Below are 17,601 nucleotides of genomic sequence, written 5' to 3'. Positions count from 1 at the left end.
ACCAGGGCAAAGACGATTCCAGTCAGATGAGGCAGCAAATGAGAAGGTCCTAGGTAGGAGCTTAGCATGGGTATGGCCACGAGTTTCCGAGTGAGCAAAAGGTTTTCTAAAAGATGTCCCTCTAGCCTGCAGCACCAAGTGCCTTTAGCTGCATAGTCCTAAGACACCCCCCACCCCAATGAGGAGTCTGTCTACCTTCCTGTGACTAGCACAGTGCTGGGGCACATATTAGGGACTAAGACTGAGGAATGAGTGAATGGGTTCTCACGAGTAGCTCCCTGACCGTTCACAAACCTAAACTCATAACTAAGCTTGATTCCTGTGTGGCAGTGGTTCCCAGCACAACCTTGTTCTTTTAACAACCATTCAGCCTGAAGTGCTGGGCTCATTGATGGCTTGGTATAGCTGGGGTAGAACTGGTTTTTGACTAATTGCAAAGGTCCTTTTAGCCACATGGGACACAGGGAGAAGGGCTATTATTTGCCAGTGAGATGGAGTGAGTTGAGTCTCTAGTTGGTTTCCACTCCTGTATCAAAGTAGTGACCTCTTCCCCTTTCGGGTGCATTTCTGAATAAAAGTCTCTCCCTGGGAATCTTATGTATCACCAAGCTCAGCGTTGTGACAAACTCCTTGGACCATTTGTCATAAAAAGAGAATTGACAATGTGGAAATTACACTTAAGGCTGAGGGCTTGCCAATGGGCTGACTCCTGGGTCCGACCTCATGTTGGCTTTTAGTTTTGACCTGGGTCATGTGCCTTCTTTTCAATGACCATGAGCCATAGAGTCTGCTAATGAGATCTAAATTTGTGTTGTTCATTAAGCTCAACCTGCAGAACAGAAACCTTGAGTATTCAACACACACTTAGAACCATGATGTAAGTATCCACTGTGAAGCAGGGAGGACCAGACGGAAGTGAACAGCTATGCTTCCACAGGGCCAATGGAAGGCCAGTGAAGAATGCCACTATGGAAGGGGTGGACGCTGATGCTCTCACGGTGTGGCGTGGTCAGAGTAGTGAGGGAAAGGTCACTCAAGGTTGGAAAAGACTTCCACCGGGTGGAGACGATTACAAGTTTTTGTTTACATTTTTAAAGATTTAATTTTTTAAATTTATGTGTGTGGGTCCATGTGTATGCACAGCAGGGGCCCACAGAAGCCAGAACAAGGCATAGGATCCCCTGGAACTAGAGTTGCTGTTGGTTGTGAGCCACCTTTCAGGGATACTGGAAAATGAATTCTCAGCCTCTGAAATTGCAGCAAGTGCCATCTATCCTGATCCTACTACTTATTTCTCAATGATAGTTTTTCCGGAAGTAGTAGTCATCCCAGCATGTAGCTTGGCGAGTATGGAGAAGAGTCAGCTGCCCAGGGTAACCATTGGATGGAACAAGGAAAGAAAACTGTACCCAGAACAGGCTGGAGCATTCTAGGTTCTCAACCTGTGGGTCAAGGCCCCCACAGGTATCACATATCAGATATCCTGCACATCAGATATTTACAGTATTATAACAGCAGCAAAATTACAGTTATGGAGTAGCAATGAAAATATTTTTATGCATTAGGAAGTGTGAGAACCACTGCTCTAGAGCAACAGGAAAAGATGGCAGATGAAGGGTCTTTAACATCCCAACTTGGGATGCTACTGAATGGATGCAGCTCATCAGAAAACCTCAATGCCTTCCTACTCATAGCCTGAGCTGTGAAGAACAGCACCAGTGATTGATAGCCTGAACTATGACGAGCAGCATCAGTGATTGATATCCTGAGCTATGAAGAGCAGCACCAGTGATAGCCTGAGCTATAAAGAGCAGCATGCAGGAGGCATGGTGCATTCATAGGCTTTGGTGCATGCTTTCATAGAGAGATTTCCTGAGCCCCTAAAACTAATTTACTTGTGGTTTTAGCAAATCATTTCCTTCCTCTAAAGGCTCGTCATTCATAAAACAGAGGTAACACTAGCACCCATCTCGTGAGCCTGAAAAGGGGGACAGGAGAATGTGTGAGGGACTCAGTACACGGGGAAGTACTCAGATGTGGAGTGGGTTTGTACTAATAAGCAATGAAGAATAACATGATGGAATAAGGCTTCCTTGACGAGGGTCGACAGAGAAACCCAGGGTCGGGCAGATCAACTGAGGTCGCCCGACCTGATAGAGTTTCTGAGGACATTCCCAGCAGGAGCTGTAACTCGGGGCCCATCTCTCAGCCAGATTCAGAGTCAAGAGGCCATGCCTGGCAGGCTCACCCTGTCGTCAGATTTCTTACCCCAGAGGGATCAAGGAACAGGAGCCCAGGCCTTGGATTATAAAGACATTCTTGCTTCTCCCTGTGTAAGACGATAAGGCCAAAGGACCCTGGCAGGAGGCACAGGAACGCACACAGCCTGTCCAAGGCTCCTTGTCCCCACACAAGACCACTAAGTGCTTGCTGCTATTAGACCCTGGGGACTATCTTCAAAGTCCTTGTCTCTCCTGCTTGTTTTTGTTTAACAGCAGTGTTGAACAAGTTTATAAAGTATATAATTCTGCCTCTGGGAGTGTTTGATATGATTTTAAAAAAAAAGAAAAGGAATTTTAAATGTACTTTTTCAGACTACTTTTGGGCTCACATCAAAACTAACATCCCATTCCTTACCCAGTCTTACTCGTGTGTATTTGTCTCCAATATCAGTGTCAGGAGGTAATATTTGTCCCAGCCAGCCTGAACCCTAAGCCCTTGCTTTATATCAGGGCTCGTTGTCAGTTCTGTATAGACCCTGAGAGCTGCTGGCTTGTTCCACCAGTCATTGTTCCCCAGGGAGCAGAGGCCGAGCCTGAGCAAAGATTATGATGCTGATGGTTTCAAATAACCTATTTTATAAAGGAGTGTCTAAGGTTGGGGGAAAGAACAAAAGAAAGAGGAATGGAGAAAAGGAGGAGAAAGCAGAGAAAGGACCGAGTTTTTTGCCCGGGCAAACCCCACTCCCATCTCTGAAGCTCTGTGGGGATTAATGACAATTCTTAACTAAATAAAATGTCCCATCTCCCTAGATTGTCACCTCCCATCCCGCCTCTGGGCTTTGCTCATCCCCGAGAGATAATACTACCTTTGGATCTTTCTCCTGTGGCTTTTCCCCTGCATAGCTTCCAGGACTGCATGGTGAGCCACCCACCCACCCATAGGTTTAGGGGAAAGTTTGATTTTGAAATGGGGAATCTCAGTAAGGGGCTGTGATTGCTCTGCTGAGCCTTTCTCTGGCGTTTATGGTGATATATTTTATTTCAGTTTCTCTTACAGAGTGCTCATAAGGAAATCTAAGTCAACCCCCTAGCTTTGACGGGTGAAGCCCTCTGGGAGGCTGGCTGTTCCAGGATCCAGGACAACACTGGAATGTCCTTCCAAACCAGGACCCAAACAGCTGAGGGGCTCCAGTTACCCAAGAGGTGAGTGACAGTGACATCGACAATTCTTCTGCCAGCTGGAAGCGGAGATGGAGGGGCTAAGGAAGGTAGTGCAGGGAAGGACAGGGGAGGAAGGGCAAGGTTGGGGGGAGGGGAGGGGCAGGAGGGAGGAGGTAATGATGAGCTGTGACTATCCAGAAGTCTGGGGGAAGGCAGTGAACCTTCCTGGTCTCTGACTCTATCCCTGCTCTGCCCTGGGAAACAAGGAGCAGTTCCCATGCTGAATCTCAGGGCATCTTTGGTGATTGCCTCCTGGTTATTGACTTCCCCAGGGCCATCAAGACACCATCACAGAAAGCGACTGAAGGGAAGATACACACACACACACACACACACACACACACACACACACACGTATGCTAGCAAGTTGAGTCTAGCCTAAATCTTTGATTCAGGATTTGAGAGATACAAGGTCTGTTCAAGCCGAATTAGAAACGCATGCCCACTTAGCTGTTCTTATTTTATCTTGGTTTTATTCCCTTGCGCATTTTTCAAAAATGACTGGGGTACTGGGGGAAAAAAAAGAAAACAGTTATTCCTACTCAGAAAATTTTAATTGGTTTGAAAATTTCCAAGAACAACTTTTAAGAATTTTTTTTGTAAAAAAAGAGAAGAAGGATAAAGGCGAGGAGCTGCTTGCTGTGGCTAACTTGTGGAGTTGGAAGGATTGGAGTGAGAGATAGGAGATCACCAAGTTCCTTTAATACCGCTCAGGTGTCCAATGAATGTAGGTTGCATGTGTCATTACATTTTCAAGTAATAAATTACAAACTCAGGAAATAAAAAGGTTTTTAAAGCATCATGATTTGGGGAAAAAAACAAGGCTGTTTTATTTTTATTTTATTTTTTATTTTTTATTAGGTATTTTCCTCATTTACATTTCCAGTGCTATCCCAAAAGTCCCCCNTACCCACCCACCCCCNCTCCCCTACCCACCCACTCCCCCTTTTTGGCCCTGGCGTTCCCCTGTACTGGGGCATATAAAGTTTGCAAGTCCAATGGGCCTCTCTTTCCAGTTATGGCCGACTAGGGCAGCTAGAGACACGAGCGCCTCCGGGGTACTGGTTAGTTCATATTGTTGTTCCACCTATAGGGTTGCTGATCCCTTTAGCTCCTTGGGTACTTTCTCTAGCTCCTCCATTGGGGGCCCTGTGATCCATCCAAAGGCTGTTTTATTAAACTAAACACTTTCTTAAAGTATCTAGCTCATGTAACTATTTTAATTGAATTTTGTTTTCTCAACTCTTTAAAAAATTTTGTATTCGTTGTGAGTGTGGTGTATATGTGCGTGCATGTGTGTAATGTGTTTTTGTAAAGTGTGAGTGTGACGTGTGTGTGTGTGTGTGTGTGATGTGTTTCTGTGGGCTGTGTGTCAGATGTATATGTGTGGGTGTCTATGCACTAAAGCTTGTGTGTGGACATCAGAAGACTCTTTCCCCGTCCGTGTGTTCCAGGTTTGAACTCGGATAATCAGGTTTGCAGAAGAAGAGTTTTTATCTGATGAGCCATCTTGCCAGCCCTTTCTCTCTTAACTCTTTAATAAACCCTTCCTGCCAAGTGTGTATGTGTCAATGTATGGGACAAGAGCCGAGCATCATATCTGCCTCCCCATATAAACAATGCAAGACTTTGCGTCTCAGGGAATATACATATCCCGTGAATTCCTAGCACATGTCAAACATCTGAATTAGAACTGCAATCCCTTAAAACAGCTTTCATTTTTACCCATGAGACAAGCTGACGGGGAAGTTAGATAAATAATTTAATAAGCATCCATAACCAGAGTTAACAAGTATTTTTATTTACTTCAAATCTTTAAGATTAATCACGATAATAAATGCTACAATTCTCCCTTGCTTTCTTCCCAGGGGCAGCAGCTTTACCTTCAAGCTGGTGTGTACATTCTTGCCCAATGCTTTATGCCTTTAATCTATGTGTGAATGAAGAAAAAAAAACACACAATCTTGGGCTTTGTTCAGAAGGGGTAGTTTGTAGGTCCTCTCATTTCACCAAAGGGTCCTCAAATCCATTTTTTCTAATTTAATGTGTGCATGCATGTGTTTCCCCGTGTGGTGTGTGTGTGTCTGTGTGTTTGTGTATGTGTGTATGTGTCTGTGTGTGTGTCTGTGTGTGTGTCTGTGTGTGTGTCTGTGTGTGTGTGTCTGTGTGTGTGTCTGTGTGTGTGTGTCTGTGTGTGTGTCTGTGTGTGTATGTGTCTGTGTCTGTGTGTGTCTGTGTGTGTGTCTGTGTGTGTGTCTGTGTGTGTGTATGTGTCTGTGTGTGTGTCTGTGTGTTTGTGTGTGTGTGTCTGTGTGTTTGTGTGTGTGTGTGTGTGTGTGTGTGTGTGTGTGTCTGTGTTATGCTTATGAGTCTGAGCAGGAATTCTGTGACACAGTATGTGTAAAGGTCAGAGGTCAGCCCCTAGATATCTATTCTCTACCTCCACCACAGGCTCCGAGGACTGAAAGGAGGTAGCTAGCCTGTGTGCTTCAACCCTCTGGGACATTCCATCCATGGCACAACCCCTTTCATATCTTCTCTCCAAAATTTAGAAACCAGAAAACCTCTTCATTAAAAACCATAATTATGAAGCCGGGCATGGTGGCACATGCCTTTAATCCCAGCACTTGGGAGGCAGAGGCTGGCCTTGAGTTCAAGGCCAGCCTGCTGTACAAAGTGAGTTCCAGGACAGCCAGGGCTACACAGAGTAACCCTGTCTCGAAAAAACAAACAAACAACCAAAAAACATAATTATAGATGATTTATTGGTCAAATATCAAGGACCTTTCCTTATCCTAAGGCTAAACTGAGAAGACAGGGAATTCATCTTCTTCCCCTCTCCCCACCCTCCACCTCATTTAAGAACACTGTCAACTTAAACTGCATTTATAAAGAGAGCAAAACTAAAGGTCTTACCCAAAAAAAAAAAAAAAAAAATCCTCAGTAAGCAGAGAGATGAATTGAAAATCCTGAGTCCTTATGAATCCAAAGAGCTAAACGTGGCATTTAATCTAAACTGTGCCCTCTGGAGTCACTTTCCGGGTGCATTATTTTTTCCTCCTCTTCTATATCAACTTCAGTGTCATGTCAGCAGATTCCAGGTGACGAATGGGCAGCCTCATTTTAAAAGTCTTCAGTTAGGCTGACCTGTGGCCTTTCCAGAAGCGGTGAAAGAAATCACCTGTCCCTTGGTTCCTCTGTCCTCACTTCCCGAAGTGGGTGCCACCAAAGCCATCAAAGGTGACAGACCCCATGTGAATCAGCCCCTGCCCAGTTCCTGTGGCCACTGTAGTTTCTCCCACTATTTGTGCAAACCACGCCCACCAAAGGTCTGCAGCACCTGCCCAGACCTTCCCAAGAGCACTCAGCCCTGGGTGTCTCCAGAGGAGATGCAAGCCTGAAGTGGGATTGACTGTAATTTAAGTAAACTGATCTGCTACTAAATCCATAGCAATTCAATTTACACTTCACAGGGTTTATTGCTGAGGACAGACATGACTTAAATAATATTGTGAGGAGCCATATTTTTTTAAAAAATGTTCAGGATGTAGAGAAGTATGTGTAAGTATGGAAATATTATGAAGATTACGAGTGGAAGGGAGGGCTTTGGAGGCAATCATTGACTGCTAGAAATCACTGCATTATGGGAGGGTTAAATTCGGAATTGTCCCTTTAATTCTGTGGGTCTTACGTTACCTACCTAGAAGGTAGAACAATTGAGCCTGGTCAGGGATTGTGAGCCCTGCCTTTGAATCACCTGGGTAGATCTGCAAGTTACTGATCTTCTTCCAATCAGCTCATTGAACAGTCGAGGGGACATGGGTCCAAGCTCCAGGTTTTTCCAAAGTTCCTTCCATGGTTGTGATGTGCAGGAAGAACTGAAAGGCCCTGGCCCGGATGGTATCTGAGGTTTCTGACAGGCAGAAGATTGAGTATCAACAAGACTTGGTGACAACGGAGGGGGTGGGTGGCCCTTTCAGGTGCAGCCAGAACAAGACAGACAGTTACCTGTGGATCAGGCCTGGATCGTCACTGCTCTGGAAGCTTCCTGGTAGAAGGGACTATGTTTTGCCAGCTCCTTCTATGCCATTTGGTATACAGTAAGTACTCAATAAAAAGGTTCCACATTGCTTTGCTAGAATGTGTTTTACCAGAGCACATAGTGATCAAAATTTTGTGGATGCTCACCAAGTTCGCCAGCCATTCACGTACTCATCTATAAATGGGCCGTCTCTAGGTCCGTGAGGTAACACCAATCTCCCCTCTAGAGCACTTCTTTCCTGGCACATGAAGTCAGAAGGTCACTTGGTGCATCCATACGCTTTCTGCTAACACATACCCCAAATAGCCAAGCTGAAGTAAAGAGAAGCAGCTTATCTGAGTTCAGAGTTTAGAGGTTTCAGCCATGACTGGAAAACCCATTGCCCTTGGGCCTCTGATAGGGTGGGGGAGGGGGCAGCACATCCTGGCATGAGCCCCTGGCACAGCAAAACATCTCACCATGTGGCTGGGGTGTAGAATGGTCTGGCGCACCCCCAGTGACTGTAAGACTTCCCCCTGGGGTCTTCCCACATTTTCAAGATTCTCCCACCTCCCAGAGGCTACTGTGTTGAACAGCAAGCTGTCACTACATGGTCATTAGGGGCCATTCCCAATCCAAACTGTGTCCCTGAGGAAGCACAGGATATAAGCTGGCTATTCTTGGTGGACAGTTTTATCAAGCACTGTTGGCCAATTCCACACTCAGGTCCCAAGTCGTTGATCAGGAGACAGAACAGCCTGCTGGACCTGTGGGGATGCAGTGATGTGCTTCACCTCCCAACTTCTCTTTCCAGATATTCACTCAAGCGACCACCATGCCCCTGCGTTTACTCTCCCTGTTACCACAACACACAGTATCCCAAGTGTCAGATATTTTGCTGCTTGCTAATGGCACAAGAGGAGAAGCACATTAATCTCCTGGGTAAGGTCACCCCAGATCACTCCGCAAGACGGCCTCTTCTGGAAAGCTGTCCTGTACACAGCTAATCCCTTCCTTCTTGCAGGTCTGCTTACGGAGGTGACACCTGCTGACCTTGCGTGTTTGAGAGCCTCCCATTTTGAGGGCTATAGTGTTCTGCTCACCACCTACAATTACCATGACTAAAAATACTTCGGAGTAAGGAGAGTCTTCAAGGGGACTTGGCGCCTGGACTACACTGTTCCTATTTCGGTGCTATGTCTCAAGGCCACAGCCTTGCTACTGCTGAGCCGCGAATCGCCAGTAAGACATTGCACTTCAGAATTCATAGAAGCTTTGTGGTTATGTCTCTTTCCCCCAAAATGGTACCCACTAGAGATCTTCTAGATAATTCCATCCCGACTTAGCCACCATGTGCAGAAACAGCAACTTCATAGACATCAGGCAAGCATGCGTCTTCCCCAGGGTAATGTAGCCACAGCTAATGGGTGATTGAGAAGCTACCGCACAAACCCCAGGTCATCGTGTGGGGAGAAATAAACTAGAAGAGGTAGGGCAACAGTTTTCACAGGTTTCACGCCTGTGTGGAATCTATTCATAGGGCCTACAAGAAGCTGAAAGTATTATATCCCAGCACTAGGGAGGCAGAGGCTGATGGATCTATGTGAGTTTGAAACCAGCCTGCTCTACAAAGCTGTTGTCCTGGATGCCTCAGCTCTCTGGTCGGGATAGGCATTCCAGCTCATGATGTCCTCTAGGAGTATTCAGACAGGACACTGTCTGTCAGCTGCCAGATTCCCTTGTCAGAAATCTGTTGCTAGGCCATCAAGTGACATCTTGAATACGATCCTGTGCTCCTAAACTCTCATTTTAACAATCATTTCCCTTCGGGTTTCGTTTCTTTCCTTTTTTTTTTTTTTTCTTCACGCTTGTCCTGGTAGGGCCAGCTAGATCAAGCCTGAGGCTCACAGTGTGATTCCACCATGAATTTCCTCTGTGTCTCTCTCTTTCTTCTAGGGTGATCAAACAGGCCAAGAAGACACCATACCCTCTTCTTCTCCTGCTGTCTTGAGCACCTTGTGTCTGTTCACTCAGCACGATTCCATCTTAGCAATAAATCCCCCACAAGGATGTTGTGATCTCTCCGATTTAATCAGCATTAAATCCTTTGAGTCCTCATATCCTTCCTCTCCCATTTCTTAAAATAGTCGGCAGCACTTAAGTCCGGCATCCTATCGACTTCTAACATTGCATAATCCCGCAAGAACCCTCTCCCCTATTCTCCTTAAGGAGCTCACATAATCAAAAAGTTCTCCCATGAGAACCTGTAGGTAGGGTGGTTCAGGCAGCCCTGGGGTTAGTGGGGCACATTGCTGCCAGGATCGTCTGAGGGCTTGCTAGATTGGAGGGATACCTACTATCCCTTCACTGTTTAACTGGATCAGAAAGTAAGTCTCTGCTTTAATTATCTCTTAGGGTGGGCTGAGGACAGAAGAGTTGAATTGTGGGCATCGGTTCTTGTCACAGTTCTTACAGGAAGCTTTGAGGTTTGAGTCAGCTTGGCAGGGAGGAGGCGTCACTCAGGGAGCATGGACTGTGTTCTGGGGATTTGAGATTGGGGGACTGTTCTCAGGAGAGACCTGGGGTTGTGCTCAGCCTTGCTCAATGCTTGGGTCACTCTGAGTCTGGAATGGTCACAGAAGTGCAGTCTCTGTTGGAAAAACCAAACCCTTTGTAGGACCTGTCTTGAACTAAGGAAAGAATGGTAGGTGGAACAGAGCTCAACAGACACCGAGAGTATCTCCCAAGCGACAAGACCCCCCTGCCCCCCGTTAGTGAGCGTGAGATGTCCGTGGGCAAAGACACGGGGATGGGTTCTCAAGCAGAGGGGGTGCACTTTATGATCCATCTGCCATGTTTGCAGGTGAGTGCGTGAGGAGAAAACAGGGTTACATGGAAGACCCGTTACGGACATGAAAGCCAACCCCACCTTGAAGATGTCACCTTGAAGTTGTAGGTGGATGCCAGAAGAGTATTTAGACTCAGACCTGGGAAAACTAGCGGACATGCTACTCCAGGCTTAAGAAAACCCAGGTGGTTAAAACCAAGGCAGCATCCCTAATCTGTGTTTGGTCCAACAACTTGGCCATTTATTTGTGGCTCACCACTGCCCTCTGGTGGCACTCTCTAAAAATGCAACTTGGTTTTAAAGGTTGGGGATGGCGAGACTGACTTTACCAGTTTGTTTGTTTGTTTGTTTGTTTGAGTACATACCCTCATTATTTGAGTCTCGGGATCATTTTGATTCACCTGCATGAATCAAGTCACGTGATTAGAGTAAAATGAGCAGAATTCAGCGTATCTCATGCCTTTGTCTGGCCCTGCCATTGTCAGACAATTCAGCTAGCTCTTGGGAAATGCCGTTTCTATCAGACACTATTGTGTGGGGCCTTTTATCTGAGCTGTAGCATTGAACCTCTAGGGTGGGTGTAATAATTATTCATGTTACAGAAGAAGAAATAGAGGTGCACAGAAGATGTCTCACTCTTAACATATGAATATGGCATTGAGTCCCCAGTGACACCAACCTGTTAAGATGTCACTCAGTACCCACCCAGTCCCTCCCTGAGCAGAATGAATGGATGGGGAAATATAATTTTAAAGTACTGTTTAAATAAACACATATTTTCTGTATGTTTTTTAAGTTTGAGACTAAATTCTAGATGTGCTCTTAGCCTGGCATGCAGAGAAGGAGACTCTGGGATGGAGGGAGCGGGACACAGACATGGAAACTCTCGCTTTGAAAAGACATAGTTTCTCGGAATGAGTCGGCTGTCTGATGGGCATTGGAGAGCTGGAAGGCAGATTCTGGAGTTTCAGAGCTTCTGTGTCACCCTGCCCTCTCTTCCTGCAGCTGGAAACAGTACCCACTTTGGCCTGTAGGTGGCAGCTTAGGCTCAACAGAACCCAAGTCTGTTTTTGTTGTTGTTGTTGTTTTGTTTGTTTGTTTGTTTTTTGATACTCTAGTTCCCACCAGCTAGGAATCATTTTCAGATGGAGGTTTGGGGGTGTTATAAACTCCTGATGTATGGAGACTGCGCCTCATATACTCTGGTTTCGATGATCTTGTGGGTGACCTGGGCAATTCGTTGTTGTTGTTGGTGGTGGTGGTATTTTGCTTGCTTGCTTGCTTGCTTGCTTGCTTGCTGAGACAGGTATTTGCTATGTTGCCTCTGCTGGGGTCTGAATCCTGGGATCAAGTAATCCTCTTACCTCAGCAGCCCAGGTAGCTGGAAGTAAGAGTGTATTTATTCCACAGGGCCCGACCATAAACATCAATGTTTTACAAAGCTCCCCAACTGACTCTCCCCACCCAAGCTAGAAGTGACAGTTAGCACACGGGGCCCCTTAGTCCCTGTGAGTTTGCTGAGCAGCTTATTGGACATCCTTTCTTCGTTCCACCTCTGCAGTGTAGCCTGGATCCACAGAAAGAAGGGAAGAGCAGAGAAGGGGCATCGTAGGAGGGATGGAGAATACAGTTCAGACAGAAGAGAAAATGAAAAAGGGTCTTCTCAGACCAAGAGAGGAAGGAGTCTAAAGGAGTGACTAAAACACATTTCATACCTTACAGAAAAGAAATAGGCCATGTGAGGGACAAAGGATTGTTCCAGAAAGCAAGAAAACCTGCCCCTTCTACTAACTAAAGCTTTAACAGGAATCCTGGTAAGGGTACTGTGGATATCGGGGTTTTGAGGGGAACCTGGCCAGGCAGGGAAGTGGCAAGGGGCTGCAGGGGTTTCACAGGGAAAGTGGAGTCTTCCCACGTGGACACATATCCTGAGAGACATTAGCGGCTACCAATGGTTCTCTCTTCTCAACAGCTTCAGGCCTACTGTCTTAGTCAGGGTTTCTATTCCTGCACAAACATCATGACCAAGAAGCAAGTTGGGGCGGAAAGGGTTTATTCAGCTTACACTTTCCACATTGCTGTTCATCACCAAGGGAAGTCAAGACAGGATCTCAAGCAGGTCAGGAAGCAGGAGTTGATGCAGAGGCCATGCAGGAATGTTTCTTACTGGCTTGCTTCCCCTGACTTGCTTTCTTATAGAATCCAGGACTACCAGACCAGGGATGGAACCACCCACAATGGCCCGTTGATCACTAAGTGAGAAAATGCCTTACAGCTGGATCTCATAGAGGCATTTCCTCAAGGGAGACTCCTTTCTCTGTGATAACTCCAGCTTGTGTCAAGTTGGCACACAAAACCAGCCAGGACACCCAGGAATGGTGGCTGGCCAGAAATCCTCCCTAGCCCAGTGCCCTCACAAAGAGAAAGGGCCATGTATGTACAACAGCAAGAGCATCTATTGCCATAGCAACTCATCAGGCACAGCCCCAATGTCATGGCCCATGCTCATCTTTGGGCACTGCCTCCATCTTTGAGCAGACACACACACACACACACACACACACACACACACACACTAAAAGATTCATACTTAATACTCAAAACTCCATGAACAAAAGTTTAAATTGTGACAGGCTTCCTCTTGGGCTTTTAACTCAACTTGAACACCCAACAGCATTGCTGTGGCATTTTCTAATGAATGTAGGCTGAGGTAGTGGGGAGTCCTTCGCTGTCCAGTCACATCTTGCAGGAGCTATATTCAGCCCTTGGCACCTGAGAAATATTATCACAGATCTGTGGGAACTGTGCTTCTGGCAGAGCAGTGGTGCCACCTAGTGGGAGAATCTGGTACCAAGCTCTCAAAGATGACTCCAAGCGCAGCATGTCGCCCTGGAGCCTCTGGCTTCCTAGCAGTTCTCCATATGGGAGGCAATGCTTAGGACTTTGCACTGTGGTAGTTGGGATGGAGCAGATGGGAGACTGTCTGGACAGATGGGTCAGGAGGTAAGGGAAGAGGTAGGTGGGGTGTTCCCAAGTGTAGCACTTGGATCTCCCTATCCTGTACACAGATAGGGAGATCCAGAGGCAGATTCTTGCCCCCTACTTCCCCATCAGAGAAGTGAGAGAGAAGGTGGAGACTGTGTCTCTAACCTCCACAATCCTCACTTCACCTACTTGAGACAAATATGAGAAAATCAATTCCTAAGAGCCTTTGAAAACACAGGGTATCTGGGTAGGCACTGGAAATACAAAGATGCATAGCTGGAAAGTTCGGCACTACTGAAGGTGACCTGGGTACAGACATGGCTGAGGAAGCGGGGAGCAGGGAAAAGTCTAGGCTTGGTAAGCTACAGAGTGAGTTCAAAGCCAGCCTGAGGAACTCACAAAGTAAAAAGTAAAGCACAGCCTGGGGTGTAGCTTAGTGGTAACGTATCTCTGTAGCTTGTGGGAGGTCCCAGATTTGACCTTCATGATGGAAGGCAGGGGCTGCTTCCAGAAACATGTCAGAGTGTGCACTGGTGGCTGAGCTGGTGTAAAAGACAACCCAGCAAGGCTAAAATTTCAGCAAATGCAACATGACCATGTTTGTAGGGAATCAAGCGAGGGCCCTTTCTTCTGCCACAGGTGGGACCTAGCGAGTGTCATTCTGAGACAAGGGTGCTTGACCAACTGTAACAGAGGCCAGGAGTGTTTGGAAAGAACTGTGGCAAGTTACACAGATTCCACGCAGGCCTCTAAGGAGACCTCTGTTGCTCTGCAGAGACTCGGCTGTGACATGATTGGACACTGAACATAGTTCCCACTTTTCTGTGGCTCAGTTTATTCCAGTGGGAAAAGAAGATGCATTCCATAGAAGTAACACCTGGACTTGGAGATTTTGATCCTTCCTGGGCTGGCAACATGACCTTGGATGCCTTTCCATAGGGAGTGGCAGCAGCAAGCTGTTCTTAGTGAGCCCCAGGACCATGAAGGAAGTGACTGGCCCTACTGTGTCCCAGACAAGCAAGCCAAGATGTTTGCCAGATTGAGTAGATAGATAGATAGATAGATAGATAGATAGATAGATAGATAGATAGTATATACACAATTGATTGAGTATATAAATATAGATATAGTATATACTCGATTGAATATATATATATATATATATATATATATATATATATATATATATAGTATATACTCTTTGAAGTCACTGATTTACAATTTGAGACATTACCCATAGGTATTTCATCTAAACTTCCTATCTGCTCACCAGAAAAATAGACATAGAAACTAAGGACACCGCAATTATCTATTATTGATATCCTAGTCCANATATATATATATATATATATATATATATATATATATATATCAGCTTGACGGTGTATCCAATCCACAGAACAACAGTAGTGGATTTCTCCCCCTCCCCACCCCCCAGGGCCTAGAACCTCCTAAGCTGTGGGCTTTTGACCCAGTTTACAATGCCAGACCTCAAATCCCCTCAGAAAAGGGTTGGTTAGCCTTGTAACCTTTATGCCACTTACGCCCATGGGCACACACCTTTGCCCATCAGATAAGTATTGTAGCAGTCAGGGTTCACATCTGGGCAACACCACTAATGGCTTCTCTCCTCCAGCTGTCACCTATGGAACCTCCAGAACGATGGACGCTATCTATCAGGGAGGAAGTCTTCAGGTTAGGTCCAGCCTGAGTTCTCACAACCAAAGTGTATTGTGCCTTCAGCAATCGGATCTTACCATAGTTATGGTGGGAAACCAAGAGCTTGTGTTATTTGGGGGAGGGGTCTCTGCAGCCTCCTTGACCAGTTACTCCTCAAGAAGTATCCCGAAGCCTGACATATTTTAATTTAATAACCCATACCTTCTTGGGGAAGCACGTGTTCAAATGCCTTTAATTTTTTTTTCAATTTAGCTGCAAAGTGGAGGATTTCCATATGGGTTTTATATACATACACCCTTAGTTTTTTATTAACCCACACCTACCCCTCCTCTTTCCTCCCCCTCAACCCCATCCTCACTTGAACCTTTAATTCCTGGGTTTTTCTCTCTCCTGTTTTCATATTACAAGAGATCATGGGTTCCTCTTCTTATCGGCCTTTAAAACCCAAAGGGGAAGTTCAATGAAGTCACGAAACACACTAAGGAAAACTGATATGAAAATTGCTCTTTTCATGTAATGATTAATATTCAAGCCGTCTATTTAATCTCTGGAGCTAGCTCAGGATGGCTTAAGCCACAGAACCACTGTTAATATTTTCTTACAAAGATGTCAAGAGCCACAAAAAAGCCTGTGTGTATTTCTTATCTATGCTTCAGACAATGGAGCTAAATCGATAGATTACTACAGTATTATGAGACAAGACAGAACCTGAAGAGAAAAAACAAGGTCATTAACGCTGTGCTCAGCACCGAGCATTCAAGCCCTGGGTCAGGGGTTGGAATCTCAGCTTAGGGAACTCTTCTGATGACAGGCTAGAAGACGCCTATCAAAGTCAGGGACTCTTGCGGCTGGTGCCCATTCCAGTGTCCAAGTAGCCGTGCTGGCAGTGCCGTCTGATCACTCGCTAAGAGTAAAGGATGTAGGTAACTAGAAAGCATCCTAGCAAAACTGCCCCTGATCATAAGGATGAAGTCACAGTTAAAAAGCTGATTTTCCCCCTGGAAGATTAGTCTTTATTCTGCAACGGTTTGGAAACAAAGGGCTGTGAGCTTTTGCTCCTACTGACCAATGGTAATGTCAAATCTTATAGCCCATGGAAGATGCTGTTAGTGTAGGGATGCTAAGCCTGGGGCTGGACGACAAATCGGGTAAATTAATCTCTACTCCCTACCTATGCCCTTACTTGACTCCCGTCTGTGGGCTCCTGGGCATGAACTGTGACTGACACATACTTCACTCATTAGCTCAGGAAAGGGAGCGTGCGTGCGTGCGTAGGTGCGAGCATGAGTGCTTATGTGTGTATGTGCGCTCATGCGAGTGTGAGTATAAGCAAGAGAGTGAGCGAGCGAGCGAGCGAGCTAGCGAGCGAGACCCAGAAACCACAAGTCGCTACCCATGTGCTGACGCCTAGATCCCCAAGGCTGGCTCGGAAAACAGAAAAGGAAGACTCCATGTTTCTAGCTTAAAATGAGTCTTTAAAAAAAGGATGAGTTGTGCCCTGGGAATGTGCCAGGAAATCTTAGGTCTTCCCACCTGTTGCCCAGGGACGGAGACCTCAGGCCCAAAATAGGTGCAGCTGCTATAGATGCTCAGGTCACGCAGGGCAGAGGCTGAACCGCATTTGAAAATGTCTGTCTCTCTTCCCACTCTCCTGCCCTCCCCTCCTTTTCTATCTTACTTTCCAAGAGATTTCTGCTCCTATTTCCCAGTTCTGGGCAATAGTAGGCACTTCGTAAATGACGGCTGTGTGAAAACACAGACCGGAAGCGCCTACTAGAGAACCAAGGTGTAGGATGGAGGCTCTGGCTGGGTCTTGGGTTCTCACAGGTAGCACCTCAGTCCCCAAGCGTCCTCTCTCACACTTGAGCCTGGCTTTCAGGGGCCTGCTGCTTGAGAAGACAACTAAATGGAGCTCATGACTGTCTGAAAATGTGCAAGGAATCATTTCTGAAGTGTACTGTCTCTTCCTTACTGACCGGGAGTCGGGATAACAAGGCGGGATAACAAGTGGGAGTAGAGAGAACAGGTTTTTCTCGAGGGCAACATAGTCTCCCCGTTTTTTTTTCCTTTGACCTTTTCTACGAAGAACTGGATTTTAAGAAGAACTGCGCATGACACCCCTGCTGCGCACAAAGCACTATGCTCGTGGCTAACGCCTTCCTTTTGATCTTTGTAAAACTGCCTCCTTCCTCAATTCTCCACTGCACTAAGAGTTTTCTGTTTTGTTTTTGTTCTCCGTTTCTTCTTATCTTTACTCGGGTGCTTATTTTCCATCTACTGTCCTTGGAATTCAAGGCCCTGTCTTACTTGTCTTTGTTCAGTGAGTTATGCACCATCTAGTTGCTGGGAAGCCCGAAGAGATGGCAGTTCTCCATGTTCTTCATTCAAAAGGAACCTTTTCTTAGCATTGTCCAGGTCTTCTGTGAAGAGAGCCAGCCCTACGGGGGGTGCATTCTCCCTTGCTGACTTAATCCTAATCCTCCCAAAAGCTTCCCCCAAAGGGGACCATGTTTCAGTTGTTAGAACATGCCCTTAAGAAGGGGCTTCTTGCTTCTATGTGCCATAGATAGCATGGCCATCTTGAACAAAAATAGTCCGTACCATCTTGGGCTTCTGGCTCCTAG

At 46.1% G+C, this 17,601-nt stretch overlaps 1 long non-coding RNA gene across 1 annotated transcript; it reads left to right on the top strand.

Moving 5' to 3' along the window:
- Nucleotides 1–3,107: 3,107 nt before the first annotated feature.
- LOC110306331 lies at nucleotides 3,108–11,075 on the top strand. Its single transcript, XR_002379254.1, has 5 exons — nucleotides 3,108–3,141; nucleotides 3,268–3,425; nucleotides 7,148–7,543; nucleotides 8,489–8,953; nucleotides 9,421–11,075. It is a non-coding gene; the product is annotated as an uncharacterized LOC110306331 (long non-coding RNA).
- The last annotated feature ends 6,526 nt before the right edge of the window (nucleotides 11,076–17,601 follow it).

Source organism: Mus caroli, chromosome 11 (genome assembly GCF_900094665.2).
Source record: "Mus caroli chromosome 11, CAROLI_EIJ_v1.1, whole genome shotgun sequence".
Classification (NCBI taxonomy): Eukaryota; Metazoa; Chordata; class Mammalia; order Rodentia; family Muridae; genus Mus; species Mus caroli.
Note: the sequence above shows the minus strand (reverse complement) of the source record. Positions and strands in the feature narration are given on the sequence as shown.